Genomic DNA, 23680 nt, shown 5'->3' with positions numbered 1-23680 from the left:
TCCTTAGGAACTGGAGGTTCAAGTAAGGCGTCTCTGTTGTTGTTGGACGCTCGTTTATAAGCTTTTTTCACCAGGTGGGATGGATAATGTCTGGCTTTCAATTGTTTTGAGAGTTGGTCAGCATGGGACAAGAAACTGTCTTTCGTAGAACAATTCCTGCGAATTCTAAGGAACTGTCCTATTGGTAAATTCTGTCGGAGTGATTTAGGATGGTAGCTTTGAAAACTCAGAAGGGAATTTTTTGTCTGAGGTTTCTTATACAATTCGCTACCTAGAGTGCCTAGTGCAGGGTAAATCGTGATGTCCAGAAAAGGAAGTTTGTTCTTGTCATAAGTAACAGTGAAATTCAAGAATTCATTCTGGGAGTTCAACCATGAGTGGAAATCCAAGAGGGTGGCCACAGTTCCGTGCCAAACTACCAAAATATCATCTATGTACCTTCTCCAACAGGCAATTTGCCCGCGGAAAGGGTTTAGATCAGTGAGCACCGTTTCCTGTTCGAAACAATGGACGTAGAGATTGGCCAGACTGGGAGCAAAAATGCTCCCCATTGATGTGCCAGAGACTTGGAGAAAGATGGTTTCTTCAAACTTGAAGAAATTCTCCATCATCGCCAGTCTGGCACATTCCATGATGAAGTGTGTTGGTGTTATGGTATCACAATCTCTACCGTCCAGGAGGCCCCTGATGACTTCAAGGGTCTTCTCTTGAGGAATACAAGTGTAAAGAGATTCAACGTCGAAACTGACCAGTAGGTCAGTCTCTAAGTTGAAAGAAATTTGTGGCAGAAGTCTTAAGACATCCTTAGTGTCTTGTAAGAAAGTCGGCATTTCCCTGACAATTGGTCTTAGAAAAAAGTCGACGAAAGTGGATAATGGTTCCAAAAGTGATCCTATCCCGGAGATGATGGGACGTCCCGGTGGTGGTCTAGTAGTTTTATGTATTTTCGGCAATACATAGAAATAGGGCATGACTGGAAATTTTGTAATGAGGAATTCGGATTCTTGTGCAGTAATCCAGCCTGATTCCCTTGCTTCACTCACCAAATCGTGGATCTCAATAGAAAGTCTAGTAGTAGGATCTTCTGTGAGAACCCGATAGGATTTACTGTCATTGAGTTGTCTGAGACACTCATTGCGGTAAATATCAGTATCAAGAATGACTATAGCCCCACCTTTATCGGCGGGCTTGATGGTGATACTCTCGTCATTCTGGAGTGTCATTAAAGCCTGTCTCTCAGTATAGGATAAGTTTTGGTAAACACGATCCTTCCTAGAATCAAGTGCAGTGATATCATGTATCACTGCTTGTTCAAACACTTTCACCTGGTCCGGTGTAAGGTGGGCAGGGGGGTTAAAATTAGATGGAGATTTTAACCCAGTGTTTGGATGATCCTCAAGTACCGGTGTGTTTCCATTCGATGTATCTTTGTTCTTAAAGAAAAAGTGTAAACGTATTTTCCTAAAGAACTTCTCAATCTCTTGTCTGAGTTGGAAAGGGTCACCCACGTTGGTAGGTACAAAACCCAGGCCCCTATTGAGGACCTGGAGTTCGGTTGTAGTGAGTGTCCTTTGACTGAGGTTAACCACTAGATCGTCGTGTCCGAGCTCTGTCCTGCTTGTGGTGTATTCCTCCTGTTGCGGACATTCTGTTGGGGCTGGTCTTGTTGCCAGTGTACATGTTGTTGTATCTCGCCTCTCCTTCTGCCTCTGTTTCGTCCTCGGCCCTGTCCTAAAAAAGGCTGACCGAAGAATGGTGGTTGACATTGGAAGGGAGGCATTGGATGGGCAAAGGGCATTGGCTGATAACCCCAAGGAGAAGGCGGCCACCATGGATTTGGCTGCTCATACTGGTTTTGTGTACCTCGCCTCCGATTCGGGCGAGACCGTGGAAAGGGCGTCACATTGGGTGGTATTGATGTATTAGACCCATCAGAATCTGTTGAGTAAGTGTCTGACCCTGATGAGGAATAGTTCGACCCGTACTTTCTCCCCGTCGAACTATTCCTCATCAGGGTCAGACACTTACTCAACAGATTCTGATGGGTCTAATACATCAATACCACCCAATGTGACGCCCTTTCCACGGTCTCGCCCGAATCGGAGGCGAGGTACACAAAACCAGTATGAGCAGCCAAATCCATGGTGGCCGCCTTCTCCTTGGGGTTATCAGCCAATGCCCTTTGCCCATCCAATGCCTCCCTTCCAATGTCAACCACCATTCTTCGGTCAGCCTTTTTTAGGACAGGGCCGAGGACGAAACAGAGGCAGAAGGAGAGGCGAGATACAACAACATGTACACTGGCAACAAGACCAGCCCCAACAGAATGTCCGCAACAGGAGGAATACACCACAAGCAGGACAGAGCTCGGACACGACGATCTAGTGGTTAACCTCAGTCAAAGGACACTCACTACAACCGAACTCCAGGTCCTCAATAGGGGCCTGGGTTTTGTACCTACCAACGTGGGTGACCCTTTCCAACTCAGACAAGAGATTGAGAAGTTCTTTAGGAAAATACGTTTACACTTTTTCTTTAAGAACAAAGATACATCGAATGGAAACACACCGGTACTTGAGGATCATCCAAACACTGGGTTAAAATCTCCATCTAATTTTAACCCCCCTGCCCACCTTACACCGGACCAGGTGAAAGTGTTTGAACAAGCAGTGATACATGATATCACTGCACTTGATTCTAGGAAGGATCGTGTTTACCAAAACTTATCCTATACTGAGAGACAGGCTTTAATGACACTCCAGAATGACGAGAGTATCACCATCAAGCCCGCCGATAAAGGTGGGGCTATAGTCATTCTTGATACTGATATTTACCGCAATGAGTGTCTCAGACAACTCAATGACAGTAAATCCTATCGGGTTCTCACAGAAGATCCTACTACTAGACTTTCTATTGAGATCCACGATTTGGTGAGTGAAGCAAGGGAATCAGGCTGGATTACTGCACAAGAATCCGAATTCCTCATTACAAAATTTCCAGTCATGCCCTATTTCTATGTATTGCCGAAAATACATAAAACTACTAGACCACCACCGGGACGTCCCATCATCTCCGGGATAGGATCACTTTTGGAACCATTATCCACTTTCGTCGACTTTTTTCTAAGACCAATTGTCAGGGAAATGCCGACTTTCTTACAAGACACTAAGGATGTCTTAAGACTTCTGCCACAAATTTCTTTCAACTTAGAGACTGACCTACTGGTCAGTTTCGACGTTGAATCTCTTTACACTTGTATTCCTCAAGAGAAGACCCTTGAAGTCATCAGGGGCCTCCTGGACGGTAGAGATTGTGATACCATAACACCAACACACTTCATCATGGAATGTGCCAGACTGGCGATGATGGAGAATTTCTTCAAGTTTGAAGAAACCATCTTTCTCCAAGTCTCTGGCACATCAATGGGGAGCATTTTTGCTCCCAGTCTGGCCAATCTCTACGTCCATTGTTTCGAACAGGAAACGGTGCTCACTGATCTAAACCCTTTCCGCGGGCAAATTGCCTGTTGGAGAAGGTACATAGATGATATTTTGGTAGTTTGGCACGGAACTGTGGCCACCCTCTTGGATTTCCACTCATGGTTGAACTCCCAGAATGAATTCTTGAATTTCACTGTTACTTATGACAAGAACAAACTTCCTTTTCTGGACATCACGATTTACCCTGCACTAGGCACTCTAGGTAGCGAATTGTATAAGAAACCTCAGACAAAAAATTCCCTTCTGAGTTTTCAAAGCTACCATCCTAAATCACTCCGACAGAATTTACCAATAGGACAGTTCCTTAGAATTCGCAGGAATTGTTCTACGAAAGACAGTTTCTTGTCCCATGCTGACCAACTCTCAAAACAATTGAAAGCCAGACATTATCCATCCCACCTGGTGAAAAAAGCTTATAAACGAGCGTCCAACAACAACAGAGACGCCTTACTTGAACCTCCAGTTCCTAAGGAACCATTGTCTAGAATGACAATAGTTACCACTTTTAGCACATTTTCCAACAGTGTCCAAAAGTCGGTACGTAGACACTGGCATATTTTGAATGTTGCAAACGAGAAGATTCCACCTCCTTTGTTCTCTTTTAAGCGAGGGATGAGTTTGCGCGATAACCTCGTGCACACAAGACCCAAAAGTAAGCCACCCTCAGTAGTGTCAACACTGTGGGACCTTCCACCAGTACAGGGCCACTACCCTTGTGGTTCCTGTTCTGTATGTCCCCAGACACAACAAGCGAAATCAATTGATCTAGGGTTGGCAAAACCTTGGATCTTACGAAAACATACAAACTGCAATTCTGACAGGGTGATTTATCAGATAACATGCCCTTGCTCACTTCGATACATTGGTATGACCACACGTAAGATCAAGACTCGTATCAGTGAGCATAAGAGCACTATAAGGCGCAACAAACAAGCCACCAGATTGACTAGTCACTTCCTTGCTCTTAATCACAAACCTGAGGACTTGAGATGGACCATTTTGGAACAACCTTTCATTCCATCGCATATTAGTGACATTACGCAATTTCTTTTCCTCAAAGAGCAGAAATGGGTGTTTAAATTGAAGAGCGATGTCCAAGGTTTGAATGACCAGATACCTTGGACATCTTTGTGATGACCAGTAATCTAAGTACCAGTGTGGTTGGTCGGGAGTTTCCCTATATAACATGTGTAGATATTCTTGCTAATATTCAGTAGTCTGGAGTGTCAGCGCGATTCCCTGTGAGACTTATACCAACACTGTTACATTATTGTTTATACAACGGCCTCAGAACTGCTGGCAGAAAGTACTAGTTTTCTTTATGCACTCATGTGCCACAAAAGTATAAGCGCGCACCACTTGGTATACTCCCACAATCAAGCTGTAAGCGTCCCTACACGTTATTACACTCTGGGGTCGAACCTTCACTGACTAGGCTACTGGATTGCTTGGCACTCTAACTACATTTCCCAGGATGCCCAGATCACGTGTGCCCTTGTGTAATTCTGATCTAGGGCGATTTCCCCTCAGTTCTAGAAAATTATGTGTATACCTCCTGCTGTTGGTCACCGGGTCATTATAGTCGGGTAACTTTTAAGCAGACCATGTTACCTCTCCGGTACATCTACACGCGTATTTAAAACACTATACGCGCGTTTTACTGAGCACACTTTGATCAGTTTTAATGTCTTGTACAATTATAATTAGGGATCTGGTGTTCGAACAAGACATGTTAGTATTCCGTAATACTAATTTTAGTTCTAGAGACAGACTATTACTGATCAGTTTTTTGCACAGTTCTATATCTGAACTACAACCCCCATGATGCCTGGATCACGTGCTATCGCGTCATCAGTAGGTGCCCACTGTGGACGCTGTTCCGGCATTTTTGGCATCCGGAGAGGTTAAATGACTGAAGGCATGAAGACCGCTTACCTCCCCTCCGGCTCAGCAGTTGCCCGAGGTACCGACGGAGAGGTAAGATCGGTGCACTATTTTGCAATACTGTCGAAATATAACGAGAGGGGCTGCATGCGTGAATTGAGTTGCACGCTAGCGATGTCATGCATATGATACTTTTTCTATTTGGTCATGCCGCTGCGGTCACATGAGAAGGGCTTTAAGCGAGCTCCTTCTCAAACGAGATTTCGATCCTTATTTTGTTTCCTTTGGCACTTTGTGTACATGCATTTATCACGAGAGATAAAACTAGATTTATCAGTAGAGATGAGCGCAGTTGAACATCATTGCTGAATGCAAGTACACTAGGCAACAACGCCACGCTTTTTCTGTACTTACTTCAAGATAACCGTTAGTAACATTTGGCCCAGGTAGGGCTCTACCTCGGCCACAGGACTACGCCCATGTGTTTCTGCCCTTGGTTTTTAAGGATAAGCGTCTCCCACTTTTTGAAGGTAGTGTGCCACATTATACGATGGACCATGCCTCTCATTTATTATTTCAGAGCGGGGCCTCCTATTTCCTGAGCAGTTGCCAGGTGAGGTGAGGCTAATACCCAGATTTATTCGGGTAAGTGAATAAAACTTTTTGTACCTTTATCCTGCTGAAAAGGTGTCTCTACTAATATGTATTGGGCATAATTGAGCATTAATTTGATGCATTGTGTGACCTATCATTCATAAGGGTTCACTTTTAAACAGCATTATTCATTATGTTTGTCCTCATTTCACAGGTAATTTCTTCCACACCTATTTCAGGTGCAGGTTGTATGTTTTACCTTTTTTTCACAATTATAGTTGCAGTAGCTTACTTGGTCCTGACGAAAGCCAGGGCATATTTACCCAAGGCTGAAACATGTCGACCACTTCCATCACAGTTATTTGTTAAAACTGTCATTAGCACTGTTTTAATTTGGTATCAAGGCAGCACTTTATTAAACTTATCTTTGTGCCTTGCTCCCAATTTTATTATACACATTCACTTTATTGCACTGCACACATCACCCCACACAATGTCCTAGAGTGATCCTCTCATTTTTTACAACATTGCCATACGAGCATCCGGGACGTATCCTGAACCTTGCCTCATGACAACCTGGTGGCATCCGGTTCTTAGATAAAAGTCCCTGGTTTCCCAAATGATGAGGCAAGCCACTCTATGTGGGTGATGGGAACCTTTGATGCATTCATGCGATCTCATAATGCATGCACATATCTATAGTGATATCTTGGTAGGAACGTATTTTGATAGTGCTGTTGTATGAAGTTCACCTTGCCCTATAGACTCACAGTTAGTTTTGTACTTATATTGTGGATTGGGATCTTTTCTGTTTGAGTCTTTAAACTTATATCCCGTAGACCCCCTACTCTTTTTGAGATTCTTTTTATTGTAAATGTATCTCCTCTTTGGTAATGCTGTATATGTAAGTGCATGCCTGCTTATGTGCATGTCTATGTGCGCGTGGGTGTCTATGTTTGTATGTACTCGTGCCTGCATGCGTGTGTGTTTATGTATATTTGTGTGGTTGCGCTATCTGTATATATGGCTGCAGGTGGCTGTGTTTCCAAATGTGTGCATGGCTGTGTGTGCGTTTGTGTCTGTGTATGTGTGTTGCTTTGTATCTGTGCTTGCACGTTTGTATGTGCCTATCTGTGCATCTATGTTTACATTTGAAGTTTTCCTGATAGCACATAACAGGCCCATGGGGTATCTAAAACACGGTCACCGCACTTTGTTGCAGCATGGCACCCGCTTTTATATTTACAAAGACAATAGCTGAAAGTCTCTCAAATGCGAGACCTATTGCACTGCAAATGCTTTTTCTGTTTATGTCCAAGCATTTACCCGGAAGGGATGGTGGCACTGACAGGTAAACAGTCCATGTCACAACTGAGCTCCCCTGAACACAGCCAACCTCAATCCTAAGTAAAGGTCTAAATATATGTGTCATATACTTGTTACTCCTCTCTGGTGTCTCTCAGCATTTTCAGCATGCTGCCCAGACCTGGTGTCCTGCTACATGGTCTGTGGGCCATGTTCTCATACTATTACTGCATGTCCAGACTGCTGCAGTGGGGGTGGTATCTAGAGCATCAGGGCAGGCAGATTCCACCTTGCAGAGGTCCCCTGAACCACTGCTACAGGGGTGAGTTCTGCCCACCTAGCCCCATATGCTGCCCAGGGGCATGACAAAACTTTTGGAGCCTCTCTGCAAAGTACATTGTGCCCTCCCCTACCCACCGCATACCACTTTGCTAAGTGTACTCTGCTGAGGGGGGGGGGGGGGGGGGGGGCTGGAGCTCAGGAGTCCCACCCCACCACAGGGGCTGCAGGTGCTAATGTTAGACCACTGATGCTGCCCTTGGGCACGTCCTTAGAGGTAGGAGTTGCATCCACCTGTCCCACAACACATGAATTCATAATTGCTTGCCCTTACAGAGAAAATAGAATGTACAGGCTCATATTCACAATGCAATCCATATTGCTTGCTGTTGCTCCAGCTCACACCATGCTGCTTGCATAGTACAGAATGCAACTTGTCGCACATGGATGTGTGTGAAGTTTGTACTATTATCTCCCATATCATACAGTACATTCCTAGCAACCCAAATCAAGACAGAGGTTTTTGAGCATGGGCCATTACTTCCCAAAACACGAGCTAAAAAATATGAATGTTTCTGCATTGCTTTCCAAATGCATTCATCTTCAAAACCTGAATATAAGGGATGAGGGGGAATAAAATAGTGGTGTTTGACTGGCAGGTTGGGGATGGCACCTGAAGAGTCGTTGATTTCGTACATGCTAGTGAATCCTTCAATTGCTTGAAAGAAATAGCCTGCCTTGAAGAAGATGACACACTCATTCTGGAAACAACTGTTTTTGTACTGGAAGTGTCCTCTGCAGTGATCCAGAAGCCAGACAACAGACACCTCCTTAGCGGCCATCCCTCTATGCTGTGTGTGGTGTAGCTCTGCACGCCATGGTCTGAGGATCCCTTAACAGCAAGCTTAGAATGGGCGCATGCATGGGCAGACTGCACCCAGAGAGAGTAGGATAGTATTTGGGGACATGCAACTCTTTGTGAGATCTGGTAGCAGTGCCATTATCAGAAGAGCATGTGGGGTGTATGGCAGGAGGCTGCACCAGCCTGTGACAGGCCAGGAATTGTATATGAGCAGGTCTAATAATAGAATCATAAAAGAATTGCTAAAAAATACTTTGCCTGGTAGCAATGAAGAGAAACCTGCCATGGACTTAAGTAGAAGAGCTCATGGCAACAAATAGGATAAAAATCTTCCGTGGCTGTGAGATGGCCATCTTAGGGTCAGACCTTCCTGACAGGTAGGAAAATCAGTTGAGTTGCCATGTTAGCGTCAGATTCACACTCGATCCAGACAATATTAAAACAAAGGGGCTTTTGATGTGTTGCCTTGAAAATAAAATAGGTTGTATCTAGAGACAAGGTCTGTCAAAAAATTTGAATGTGAATAAAGGTGACGATTATTTCAAGATTTGATATATATTGCAAGGGAAGCACTCTTAAGAAGGTGAAAGGGTATACCAAACATCAATAACATCTGGTTGAAACTTCTAAAGCCCATGTTATGTATATTACAGTAGTGACAAAAGCTCAGGTAAACAAATATGCATTCAAGTGAGACCTAAACGCGCAATTAATAACCAGATAGCATCGGTTAAGTGTCGCTGTTGTCTTCAACAAAACATACCCTGGCATCTCATGTCACTTCTTTCTTAGCTGTGAATAATGTCATAGGTTAGGAAAAACTCATATTGAATACATATATAGAGTACATTTCAAGCAGGGGGGTGTTTTCAGTAAGAGCGCTGAACAATTTTCAGTGAGTATAAGAATACTGAAGAACCACCATATTGTACAACATAAAGTATGCTTATGACATTTTAGAAAAATGCATACATGCTGATTTTTATGGCAGCTAGCAATAATAGCTGTAGGAAGAAAGAAATGGCACAGTCTACATATCAACATGATATAGGACAACATCTGCACTGAATGGAGTGGAGAAAAAGAGAGCGACAGTCGGGGGAGACATACTACTGATTAACTCTAAGCAAAAATGTAATTAGAAACATACTAAATCTCTTCATATTTTTGTCCTTTATGAATGTTTTCTCTTATTTGGAAAGGAGAGGCATTCAATTATCCAGCTTTCCACTATGGGAACCAAGTCATGCTCTCAATACTTGTGTTTTAGCCACAATTAGAGCTCCAACGAGGTAAACAAATTTGATCATATGTAAATTTGCTTTTAGGAGGGAAAACTGCAAATGGATCTATAGAGGAGATCTATCTCACTTCACATTAAGCACAGAATTAGTATGTGTGTAAATAACAAATCCAGATTGCAGTTCCAAAGAATATTATGTGAAACTGATAGACTCAATTTACCATTTTTACTGCTGAGCAATCTAGTTTATATTGGATTCTCTGATGTGTGTATTTTAATCTACAAAAATGTTTGGATTTAACTATCCCATTATAGATTTTCTCTTACACCTGATTACCAATTGATAATGGTACATCATCAGTCCACCAACTCCTTTCCTTTTCAAACTAATATACAAATCTTTGAAGGATAGAATAAAAACTGAAAAGAGATTTGATTGCACTTTGCCCAAGAGAGAAAGACTCTCAGGGACACCCCCACAATCATTGACAAAAATCTAGTTAACAGATCTTAGAGTAGATTGTATCTGTGCTACTGATTTTTGGTATCCTGTAGTTAAATATTCAGAATCCAAAACGTAACATGGTTAGAAGTTGCTACAAAAGTCCTAACCTAAAGATCTCTGCTTTCACCCATTCTTTCCAATATACCATTGCATTATCTATTTAAATTGTTTGCTTCTTCCACAGAACCACATGCTAATGAAAAAGGAATGCATCCCCTTATCCTATGAAACAATGTAATATCTTAACATTGTGCTTGGTCATAATAGGTATTTTTTAACATTATAAGCCTAGTAACTGCTCAACAGGCAAAGTAGTGGAATATGATCTATTGCCAATTGCTCAACGTTAGCCTATTCATGTTTTTGAAATTCAGCTGTACCCTTCCAGAAATTTGATCATTTCAATGTAGGCAGAAAGATGGCTTCTAATGTTTGGAAAACTAAAGCCTGCATCAGAATCATTACTAAACAGAAGGTTTTGAGAAACATATATGCTCATTTCACCACCTCTCAAGAATTTCTAGATGACCTTATACATATCAATAATCTCTTTATTTAAAAATGGCAAAAGCATATCATTACAAAAACGCAAACAAGTTGCTAAAGCACCCATCCTAATTGTGTTTACTCTGACCCATACATTTAATTCAATTATATTTAGAGAGCGTAGGTCATTGGTATTGGGAATCACCATTATCTAAGACATTGACTACTATTACATGTTACATGTGGAGGTACTAGCCTATCAAATGTGTTAATTTCAAAGAGCTTAGAATATGTATATCTGCCTTTTTATAACATCACATAAAAAATCATAGTACAAGTAGGCAACCTATATGTTTTCCCCAATTCATGAAGAGATATCTGTAAACTGTATTGCATGGTTTTTAAATGCCACATAATTTTGCTCCTGGAGCCTCAGGAGTCTAGACCATGAGATATTGGCATTGTCTTGACATGCTTTCTGACCTATGAGGGTTTGGCTATCGCTACCTAAGAAATCCACTCGTGCTTGAACTGTGTCACTCAACATCACTGACATTCTTCAAAAATGCATCTGAAGACTTTTGCTGGTATATGGACATTCATCGTGTATAGCTCAGTTTGTATCACATCAAAAGCTTCTACCATGTCCACATTGAATTATAAATCCCTGATCTCTCTTCCTGAACAGATGCTTAACGTGATGATGTACTGTGATGATGTACTAGGGGCCTCTACACTTTTCTATTAGCATTGTGAAGAGGCCTTAGTAACATGCCAGTGTGTTACAAATAAATACGTTCCTACCTTAATGTATAGCAAGAGCTGCTCCACCAGAATTTAAAGGGTAGTGTGCACGCAATAAATCTTGCACCAGTCAGTTAAAACATTAAACTTCAATTTAATTTTCATGAATTAATTCAGAGTTTTCGCCAATCTCTGAACATGAAAAGTTAAATACAGCTCAGTTTCAGTTAAGTTAAAGCTACAGTACAACAAATTGAGTGAGAAATAAGTGTAAGGGGACACCTTAAAGGTAGTACACAATAGAGGCTGAGATAACAGAAAGAGGGTAGTTTTTCCAGTGTTTTGAGGAAAAGTAAGACGAATGATTAGTGAGAAGGGGTTTAAGGAATAAAGGGAAACTAGGAGAAACTAAAAAGCAGAACATATACTGAAAGAAGTGGTGAGAAGGAACATGTTTACACTTTAAAATGATGCAAGTAAAATTAAACATGGCACTAGATTTAAAAAATAGTCAGTGACAGCAACCTAAAGAGGAAAAGATGTGAATGGTGGATGGAACTTTAAATAGGTGGCGAGTTGATATGTTCACTGCAGATTACTGGAGATAGACAGCCAAGTAGAAAGAGGAACAGAGGTGCATGTGGGCATAAAATATGTCTCAGGATAAGGCTTTGGTAGGAGCGTGTGGCCTGAAGCTAGACACGATGGACATCTTGTGTGGTGCTCCTTCTGAATACTTTGTCTTGGAGATAATTGCTCAAATTGAGGGAGGTGTTGGTAAATCTGGATGTCTTCCTGGTGACCTGGTAGCACTCTGAATCATGGCAATATAACTTTCTTAATTCTGCATACATGTTTGTGCACATTAGTGGTTATCATGGGGTAGTGAGTATTTGCACACTTTGGCCACCTTTTTAGAATAAACTATTATGCTAATTAGTTTTTCCTCAGTGGCCTTTGATTGAAACGGCTAAACTAATGTTGTGCAAAATGGTCTACATTTGTTAACCTTTTCCCTATCTAACTGGCTTTCTCTCCTCTAAAGCCATTTTTATTATTGGGGATTTCTCTTCACAGAATGACCACCTTGACTTAGCACTGAAAATATCTTTGTAATATTGATAACTGCAATAATCTCTGAGACATTTCAGGACTTGCTCAGCAATGAGTGCTCCTTGGTAGCTAGCTCAAGTGGTACTTTATGCCCAATAGTACCTTTTTTGGCTGAATCTATCTTTTTTTCCAGATTTAAGATGCTTTATTATGGGGAAAGTAGCTATGAAACCACGTGTCGCTGTAAGACCTGACACTTTCTGTATACTCATTGTTTTCATTTAATGGGTACAAAAGTTCTCATTAAAGTTTATAACAATAAAATAAATGCATTTCATCAAACATATCTACAGGTTGATCAACTTCAATTAACTCCAGCATTCCTCACCTTCTACTAAATCTATAAAACTAACAGATGACCTTTCTTTGCCCATTGCTTGTAATATTTCCAATCCTTTAAAAAATCTTTGATGAAGTAAGAGCTTTAGAACATTTTATGATAGCCACTAATGCTAAATTACCACAGATAGAGGGCAAAAGGGTTGCCATGGGAAACAAATTAGTTGAAATTGAGCAATGGATACGTGATGTCAAGGACATCACCTCAAAAAATGGAGTTAGCAATAACCTGGTTGCAAAAGTACTGTGAAGATTTAGAGAATGAAAATAGATGAAATAATCTTCACCTACATGGCTTCACAGAAGATGTGGAAGGTGATGAACTTCCTTCTTTTCTCAATAGATGAATTCTTTACCTGTTGGGTGCTCAATTGATTAATTCCTGACATGTTGTGTTTCTCCTAATTGCCTGCTCTCAACTCACAAAATGTTAATTCCCTAGAGACAAGAGACAGGTCAAACCCTAAACCTCGTGCCATCATCATGCTATTCATAGAATACACAGACTTTCTTGATTTTATAAACCCTACTAAGGAGATAAGGAAATTACCTTTGTGCAATCACACCTGTCTCAAGATGTATCTAATGTTGCCAATGCAAGCAGAAACAAATTTCTATGATGAAGCCTATCTGTAGGCAACACAGTTTTAAATATGGTGTAATTTGTCAATTATTTTTGTAAAATAGCCTATAATGGTGTCAGTAGGTCTTTTGATGGCCCTACTGAGCTATGAAAGTACCTTCACAATCTTTCTCTTGTGATTACGTACACATCGCACCTAGATATAAATGAATAGTATATGTCTGAAGCACCATTGTTTTCTCTCTCTCTTAATGCTTTAAGGGTTATCAGCAACGTCATCCTGGCTCACATGCTGCTTGATTCTCCATATTTAGTGAATCAAATCTAAATCCCACTTTTAGAATTTATGTAAGACTACACTTTCTAACATTCCTAGCAAGAATATTATCCTTGGGCGTGATTTTAATCAAGTACTGGACCCTTTCCTTGATAGAAAATCTAAAAGTCTAAGTATAAATTTAACCGGGACTTATCCTATAAAGCTCTTATGGTCGCTTTTAATTTCAGATCCATCTTTGAAGTCTAGAGGACCTGTAATCCTGACAATGGTGAACTCTTTCTATTCACCAGTCTCTGGTTGTCCCTCTAGGATTGATTACTTTTTTATCACAAGATCCCTGCTGACACGTTTACATGATGCTCAGATGGGTTTCATCTACTTTTCAGATAATACTCCTTGTTTTGCTAGGGTTGATATTGTTAAGGTGAGTAAAAATGTGGTGGATGGAAGTTCAATAATTATCTTTTATCGTCTGAGGATTTTTGGGGAGCTTTCAATGTTTTTGTTAATTAATATTTTGATTTTAATAATTCTGCTGATATTGTCTGTCATAAATAACTGAGATGCCTTTAAAGCCTCAAACATTCCTAGCTCACTTCTACATCCTAAGATATGCTAGAAGGAAGACTTTATCAAACTAAAATTGAGTTGAATAACATTGCCACCATTAATGCCTGCAATGTTGTTTTAAGTATCAAATCTACATTTCATGATGTTCAAAATAAAGCTGAGGAAATGCTTGCTAATTATTTAAAAGTCAAACAGGAACATCATTTATTAGTAGTATATCTGATAAGAATAATACGTCTATTACTATAACTGATACAGATATTTCAAAGGCTTTTGAAAGTTTTCCGAAATCCCTCTACACAGATGACACCAATGCTTCCACAGCAGATCCGGATATTTTTTTCTCTAACATTCCTAAGCATGTCTTATAGTTGATGGATTTTGATTGTCTTGAAATAGGGGACATTATAAATTCCATTACACCTCTTAAAAACAAGCATTAAAAATGCAATAGGTCTCGCCTTTCATTAAGTTAAAGCCATTTGCTATGCTATACAATACCATTAGCAAAGCAAATGGCTTTAACTTAATAAAAGGCGAGACCTATTGCATTTTCAATGATTGTTTTAATGGTGTTTGATATGAACGCTCACACAAGGGGGCAGTATTTTTAACTGAACCCTATCTAGGACGGTGACACTTGAATTCCAATGGTCAGATTGCACTCTGGGGAAGACGCAGAGAGTTAGTGATCCATACTGACCCGGATTGCTCAGATGTCAACAGACTAGGTGTGAGCTGACTTCCAGATGCCACAGGACTGGCAACAACTAAGAGAGCCAAGGCACAAATTCACTGGCCTGAAGAAGCAAGTTTCTCACACTTGGAGCTTCTCTGCAGAAGCAAATCCATTTCAGCAGACCCTCGGAGAGACGGTATCCGGTGACTTGGATTTTATTACTAGAAACAGCCTGATGACTTGTCCCACTGAAGGATTATGAGCTCCGAAAAACAAGCTACGTCCGACCGTGGAAATCTTAACTGCGTGAAGGCGCAAAAGTATCCAGCCGAAGAGTACATCCCTGGGCACGAAATTTGAACACTTACTGCCCGGAGCTTTCCCTGCAAAAACAATGACTTCAGGTATTGTACAACAATGGCTCCCACTGGTATAATTTATAAAGGTATACATTCAAGAGGCAAAATGACCTCACACATTCAATGCTCCGATCTGAAAACTGCTTTAGTCACCCACATATGAGACTGCCACACTCTGATTTTGCATTTAAATGATTACTAAGGTGCCCTGGAAGCTAATTGTACAGCTCAAGCAGGTGCTCTATAGCTATTGACGGAGATGAATAAGGTGCCCCACAGCTGTTGGTAAAGAAGAAGAGGATACGCAATAGCTATTGTGAAAATAAATAGGTTGCCCTATAGCTATTGGTAGACGTGAATAAGGTGCCCTAAAGCTATTAGTAGACATGGCAAAGATTTCCTACAGCTACTGGTAGAGATGAATAGGATGCCCTACAGTTGTTAGCAGAGATGAATAAGGTGCCCTATGGATGCTGGTAGAGATGAACAGGCTGCCCCATTAAATGCTGGTGGAAAATAAATAGTGTACCCCATACCTATAGGTAGACATGAATAAGGTCCCCTAAAGCTATTAGTGGACATGAATATGGTTCCCTGTATCTACTGTTAGAGATGGATAAGGTGCCCACAGCTGTTGGTAGAGATGAATATGGTGCCCCACGGCTGTTGGTAGAGATGAATACGGTGTCCCACGGCTGTTGGTAGAGATGAATAGGGTGCCCCACAGCTGTTGGTAGAGATGAATAGGGTGTCCCACGGCTGTTGGTAGGGATGAATAAAGTGTCCCACGGCTGTTGGTAGAGATTACTAAAGTGTCCCATGGCTTTAGGTAAAGATGAATAGGAAGATGAATGAGTTTCCCTAAAGCTATTAGTAGTAGTACACATCAATAGGGTGCCCTATAGCTACTGGTAGAGATGAATAAGGTGCTCTGTAGCTGCTGGCAGAGATGAATACGTTGTCCTTAAAGGTGTTGAAAGCAATGAATAAGGTCTCCAAGAGCAGCGGTGCTCTGTAAACAACGGCGTGAGAGGCTCAGGTTAATCCTTGAGGCTGAAGAGGTAGTGACGGAGCGCAGACAGCGGGGGGGGGGGCAGCTGCACGCCGTCCGCCTCCTCCTCCTCTGCCTGAGAAGCCGCTTCCTTCACACGCCCGAGGCGGCGGGCTCGCTGGTCACTGCGCACCGCCACAGTCTCGATACCTCGTGTAGTGTTTACTACTGCACGCAGGCAGTGTTTGAACACATGGCCATGGAACGCTGCCAGCCAATCAGGAGGCAGCTCGGCAGCGCGAGCACACACCGGGAGAGGCCTGGCAGCGCATCAACAACTAGCAGAAGGCGCATCTCGGAGCCGGTGGCATCAATGGCACCGCATGTTAACGCGTCCAAAGAAACAGGAACTATCGAAACTTGAAGAGGAAAGCTGGCTGAACTCGCATCGAGCACAGGAATGATAAAACGAGCAGAGAAGCACGAGGGAAAAACTGCGAACCAGGCTACTGAAGCAGAGGGGTTCGGTTTTACAGTGCAAACATATGCAGAAAAAGTTAACTACAACTGTAAAACAAGCGTGCGATGGGAGCGTGTGAGCGCGGGGGGAGCATGTGAGGCAGAGAGGAGATGCCATGCGCGTGCACATCGCCTGTCCCTGCGCGCACATGGTTTGTCTCCCTTCGCACACCAAACCGACAACAATAGTCTCACCAAGGCGAAACAGTGCATGTGCTGCGCTCGCTAGGCGAGACCTAAAACGTGGACCCTATAGAATTTCTATTAAGCTTATTACAAGCCTCTTTTTTTTACTTCCAAACATTTTCCTCTCTAACCCATTCGTCTTGGACTCTTGTGCAAAATGCACTTTTTTGGAGCCTCCTTATACTGTCATGCCTTACAAGACAAAGACCCTAGATACTGTAATAATTATACACTCATATCTTCAATGAATCTGATTATAAAATCTAAGCAAATATATCAACTACCCATTTAGAATCTGTCATTCCTAATCCCATCAAATGTGATCAGTCAGATGTAGTTAATTCATTAATTATATTATTACTTCCTTAAAGACCAAATGAAAAACGTATTACTGATCCGGCTTCTTCTACCTCTTGGTGGGGGAGATTAAATACCATGAAAATGGTAGTTGTTCTGAATAGGCTTTGTTCTTTCCAACGTTCCCTTCAAGATTCCCATTTATAGTTTACAAAAATCTTTATGCATTAAGTTCTTATGAATTCATACAACTTCAGAATTCAAATGTATAAGTTCAAAGGTGAAGTGAGGTGTTAAATTTCCAAATTTTAAATGCATGATGAACATTGTATCATGATTATGGCCTCTACCCTCTTCCGACTAGGGTCCAATTTAAAAGATATTTGTTTTCTGATTTATTCATTCAAGATATCATTTATATGTCTATTTGACCTACCTACAAATTTCCAATCCTAAAGCATTACCATTTTTTACTATGACAGATGCTTTTGTCATATCAATTCTTAATTAAATGTTCTAATTCTGCCTTAACTTTGAAAAAGAACCTTTTAAAAAAATCATTGGAAACATAAGTTTATTTCCTAGATTTTTCAATTTTGGGATGGATTTCGAGTTGCTCCTTTTTTTATTCTTCAATCTATTTATCTGTTACCTATGTATTTTTCCAAAGCATTACATATTGTTGCATCATCCTATCTCCCAAGTATATGCCAAGGTATATGATTCTTCCCTATCATCTACTGAGTTTGGAACACCTTTATGGAATGGGTCGATACTGAAAACAGGTCAAATTTACAGGACTACATAACAAACAACTGTATCTAGCTCCCAATCTTTAAACAAATCCTTATGGGACCACGACCTACAGGTCTTCAAACCTGGGGCTAAATGTGATTGCATTATACAGAAAGTCCAAACTGGCCAATATGATCCAAACATTTGTTTTTCTTTATAACAGAATTCTTTTTAATCCCTATCAAGATGAGTACAGTTATAATTACAGAGAATGCACTCTATTGGTAATTTGCAATTGAAAGCGCATGTGCTTGTCAGATGTAAGTATGTTATCTCTTTCTGCCAATCTGTTTTGTTAAAATGTAATGGTATTTTGACACTGGGTGCCACTTTGTAATTATTTTTAATTCTTTATTTTCTTGGGTTCCCTGGCCTTTCCAAAACACTATTCTCCATGTGCCGTGGCCATTGTGGATCTTGTTATTGCAATAGCTTTCAAAAAGGTTACTAACTGTTGAAAAGGTTTCTTGAAGCTGTCTATATATTCATGGCGGAGTCATATCTGCAACAACCACAGAACCAATATTACTTCTGAGGAATTAAGAAAGATGTTTTGGTTTTCTAATTTTTTAGCTATTGGAGAATCCTCTGAAACTTTAATTTGATAATCTATTGTTTGTTGAATCACTATCTTCGTATGGTTTTCTCTCTCATGTTTGAAATATGTTTGAGAGTGTAACCCTTTAAAATACCATTATAACTTTATCTTAGAAATGGATTGCTTTATTTCCCTCATTCATTGTTTCCTTTCCTCTCCTTTACCTCTCTTTTCTTGATTACTCTTTCTGCTTTGCAAGCAGCTTCTTTATGTCTGATGTTATTTCTCATTGACTCAGTTCTTCATTTGTGCATGCTTTATAGTTAATCTGCAGTGATTTGTGTCTCCTATATGTTATTTATCCTCAACTATTTCATATATATTGTACTTTGAATCAAAAATAAAACTATCAAACTGAAAAAAGAAGATGCTTTTGGGAAAAGAAAGCGGGATTAGGCCTATCTTAATATTTTCTAATTGGTAGAGGCAGCAGACAAGATGAGATTGGGAAAAGAAAAGGAAGATTTAGAAGGGACACAGGGTTCTAACAGTGGAAAAGAAGACAGGCAACAGCAAAAGTATCTGGAAGAAGGCCCAATATAGGTAACAATGCAGCAAAGAAGAGAACTTCCATTTTAGAATGACTGAGTTGAAGATGGTGAAAAATCATTCATGAACTAACAGCAGATAAATAGTTGGAAGTCTTCTTATACAGATCTGTTTGAACAGATGTAACATAAAAATAGATATCAGAGCAATCAGCGTACTTCAACATGTTCTTCAACTCAGCATGAGGATCACATCTTTTATAACCTCAACCATACATACAGCCCGGAGTCAGACAATATATGAGAAATGAATCCATGTCTCTCTTTTGGTAACACCATATGCCTGATCAACTCATGTACCATAAGCAGGGTCATTAGAACTATGTGGTAATGGAAGGTCAACAAGCATGGCTATTGCCACACGCTTCTAATCAACCTTCTACAGTACTTATTTTTCTCACTAGACAAACGTATTCATCCACTACCCTCTTGAGAACTCTGAAGTATCTTCTGGTTGTCCTTGTGCTTGACTTTTTTGTAATACTATCATCAATCCAATAGAAAGAAAGGACTCTGGTGTTGTCCATGTTTTTCAAGAAGTAAATTGAAATAGGGTACACTAGAATTATCCTACTGGGTATGCCACTATCCCATTATTACAAGAGTGAAACGTGGATTTTTGAAGGCTATCAAGTGCAGTGAAAATTCATCAGCAAACTATTTTGGAAATTTAGCCTCATAGAGTACCGGAAGGACATTTCGTAGGACATGTAATAACCTGTGTGAATGGATAAGAAGCATTCCTCTTGGTTGCGAGTGGTAGTACAAATGGGGTCTGGAAGAAATTCTGGTCAATTGAAGTTAACTTAGAAAGTGTTGGAAAGTTATAGCGTCCCATTTGAGTTGGTTTTCTGTATATATTGTCCACATTGGACAGAATACTACTACTTTTTACAGCAAGAAATGCCAACTTGTCCATACCTGGATGGCATTTTGAAACCCAGGACATCCCCTGACAGTATTGAATCATTATTAAGCCTTGCAAAAGCTCAAAGTCATCAAGCCTCGCAGCGCAAATCATTTGTTGGCTGATGCTGTTTCAGCACGTTCCAAGACCTTTACATCACGTTAAAGAATGAAGCATTAACATTAACCCCAAAACCTAAACCATTTATGTACTTAGGTGCTTCCTTGGATAAAAAAATTGCTATATTGACAAAGATCGCAGTTGTAAAAGGATTTGGTAGTGAATTTCACTGTATTAGATATCCGTCAAATTTCCATGTTTCATCATCATCAGTCTAGCTGGTAGTCAGTAGAACCAGCAGTGTTCACATTTTTAATCCTGGTGTTCAATGAAGTACACAACAATTTAGCTTCCTACTTCTCTTGAAACCTTTGTAGTTTTATACTGCCACTGTTCATCTCAATTGAATAATCACCCCCAAAACACCCTAAATTCAGTCCTGGATCATCACTTCCATCTACTTGTGAGCTATCACACAAACTCCTCCCCAGTGAGCTTCATACTGCACCGTCCTGCAATTATAAAAACATACTTTTATGTAGCTCTTCCCACTGCTCTTTACTGCTTAGGACGCTTAATAACAGGTGCTTCTTTCACCCAATTTAACAGGAATCAGTTTAATGACTGACTATACTCACAAATGGAGGGCTGAGTCAATCTTGCCAGAACTTGATTTCATGATCCGCACATAACCCTAGTTGTGGCAAACGGATTACATACAACCAGGGCCACTGAAATTACGCAGCAGAGAGGAACACATTATGTGGCAGGGTTGACTAAATTATGCAGCAAGAAAGGCACACTTTGCAGCGTAATGTGGCATATTTGTGATAGTATTAACACTGTCTGGGCAAATATGTCATCTTATCAATACCACTTTAACATCTAACACCCTTATGCATCAAGCCAAAATCCAGTCGGTAAAATACCGATTCCTTATTAGCTCCCGGTATTAAGTAGAAAATACCCAATCCCAATGCATCAACCCAAAAGCAGAAATCGGTATTTAAGGAATCCTTAAATAGCGATTCTTTAAATAGGGATTCCTTAAATACCGATTCCTTAAATAGCTCTTGCATTTAAGGAATCCCAAAGTGAGATTCCTTAAATGCAATGCATCAAAGTTAAAAAATTAGCGATTTCGCTAATAAGGGGAGCAAATTACCATGAAGATGAACTGCATGGTAATTTGCAAAAACTTTGAAAAATGCACTTTTGTGCATTTTTCAAAGTGTCATGTTGCGCACACACATGCCCTTTGAGCATGTGTGTGTGCAACATATGTGCACATATCATTTTCAGGGGTGCAACAGGGTGTCCTTTTGACACCCTGGCACCCTTGAAATTGCTCCAGCTATTAGCGATTCGGTAATACCGATTCGCTAATACAGAATGGCTTTACATTCATTCCTATGGGCCTCCAAGCCCATAGGAATGAATGGGTAGGTATTCCTTATTACCGATTCGGTATTACCGATTCGGTAATAAGGAATGTTAAGGAATCGCTATTTGAATAGCGATTCCTACATGCATAGCCTTTTGCTATTCCTTATTAGCGATTCCTTATTTTTCGCTAATAAGGAATCGCAAATGCTAATGTTGATGCATATGCCCCTCAATACGGTATTAAGCTAATGAAAGATGACCAGTCAACTTTTGCTAAGGACTTTCCACTGTGCAGGAATGAGTGTCGCCATGTTTTCTGTAACTTTTGATATGTGTGCACTAGGAAGGAAATTAATTTTTTGCCAACATCAGCAGCTTATGCAGAAAGTGATGGATTATCTGGCAAATGCAGCAACTCCATAATTATGCAGAAATCACTGCAGCCGCAACCTGAGCCAACCTACAGTCTCTTAAAACCCAGATCTGCAGGCTTGAGAATGCACACAGCTGACCGCTGTACTCAGAGGCATCCCCATCCCCTCTCATAAATCCCTAACCATTACCTTGGCAGGCCTTTTATCGCAATATAGATAAACGAATGTTTAAATACTCAGGGTCAGATGTACAATGGTTTTTTGAGTGCGCAAACGGGTCTTGTACACGTTTGCGCCTGCTAAAAACCATGGGCCCATGCACAAACAGTATTTTGCGAGTCGCAAATAAATTGAGACTCGCAAAATACTGTTTTGCGACTCGGTATTTGGAAGGGGCGTTCCCTTCCAAATAGCGACTCCATAGCCATGTTCCAATGCAAAACACTCACAAATTACCACCTACTTCAAGTAGGTGGTAATGAATTCGCAAATGTGAAGGGGTTCCCAGGGGACCCCTTACCCTTTGCAAATGCATGCAAAATTATTATTTACGGGCAGGCAGTGATCCCAGGGACCACTGCTTGCCCTTAAAAAATGTAATGAAAATGTTTCATTTCTTTTTCTTTTTTAAATGCTTCTCGTTTTCCTTTAAGGAAAACGGGCTGCATTTAAAAAAAAAAAAGCTGCTTTATTTAAAAGCAGTCCCAGACATGGTGGTCTGCTGAGCCCAGCAGGCCACCATCCCTGGGAGGGCCAGCCATTCCCAATGGGGTAGCAAAATGCAAGTGGCTCATTATTATTCATGAGCCTCGCATTTTGCGATCCCATTGGGAATCGCAAACAGTGTCCAAGACACTGTTGTACATGCCAAATAGTGCCTCGCAAATTGCGAGTTGCAAATGTGATGCAATTTGCGAGGAGCTATTTGGTGGGTTGTATATCTGGCACTCTGTCTGTAGTATCACATGTACTATCAGATAGTGACATAGCTTATTGATATGATCCCTCCTTCAAGTAAGAAAAATGAGCCCCTTGACTGTTGGTTGGGTAGTAAAATACAGATACGTTTCTCATTAAGGGCATATATCCGTGTTATATCCATCTACTTTATTCTTTTAAAATCGTGCATTTTCCATGATGAAAACAAGCTCCAAATCTTCCAATATTAATAGTTATGGCGTAACTTGATCCCAAGTCCGCTATGTAAGTGTCTCATCGGCCAAAATTGTTGTAATCTCTAGTCCGCTTATATATAGTGTTCAAAATCGTTATATTTCAAGTCCCAGTATAGCCCAGTGAAATGGCAAGCCGCCGCTGCTTTCTCTCCTGACTCCTTACACCTCCGTATCTCTACACCCGAGTACAGGCGAGGGCGTAAGGCATTGGAATTTGATGACATTAAAAGAAGAGAACAACAAGAGCCCAACTGAATGTTGTTGATTTTTGTTTCTTGCATACATAATTGGATCATAGAAGTGCATGTGTGCTCCATAAACATTGTTAAAGTATTGTTCAATCTTTTGATTGAGTTTAGGGAAGTAGGGTGTTCCATTCCCCCTGTTTTGGATGCACCAAAATGTATTATTCGTTGAAGTGAATCCAGTGTAATTACTATATGAGCGCCAGCATATCCTGTGCACCCAACAGTATCGATTAGTAAAATACAGCAATACCTACTGCACGATTAACAGTTA

The 23680-nt window shown here is 40.7% G+C and overlaps 1 protein-coding gene and 1 long non-coding RNA gene across 3 annotated transcripts in view; one reads left to right on the top strand and one right to left on the bottom strand.

Annotated features, from left to right (window-relative positions):
- LOC146776247 (uncharacterized) overlaps window positions 1-23680 on the top strand; it is an 88719-nt gene that overhangs the window by 7522 nt on the left and 57517 nt on the right. The window lies entirely within an intron of this gene.
- Window positions 1-23680, bottom strand: part of LOC146776248 (dipeptidase 2-like) — a 369058-nt gene that overhangs the window by 344657 nt on the left and 721 nt on the right. The gene's annotated exons all lie outside the window — the stretch shown is intronic.

The sequence above is a fragment of the Triturus cristatus genome, chromosome 12, assembly GCF_964204655.1.
Source record: "Triturus cristatus chromosome 12, aTriCri1.1, whole genome shotgun sequence".
Classification (NCBI taxonomy): Eukaryota; Metazoa; Chordata; class Amphibia; order Caudata; family Salamandridae; genus Triturus; species Triturus cristatus.
Note: the sequence above shows the minus strand (reverse complement) of the source record. Positions and strands in the feature narration are given on the sequence as shown.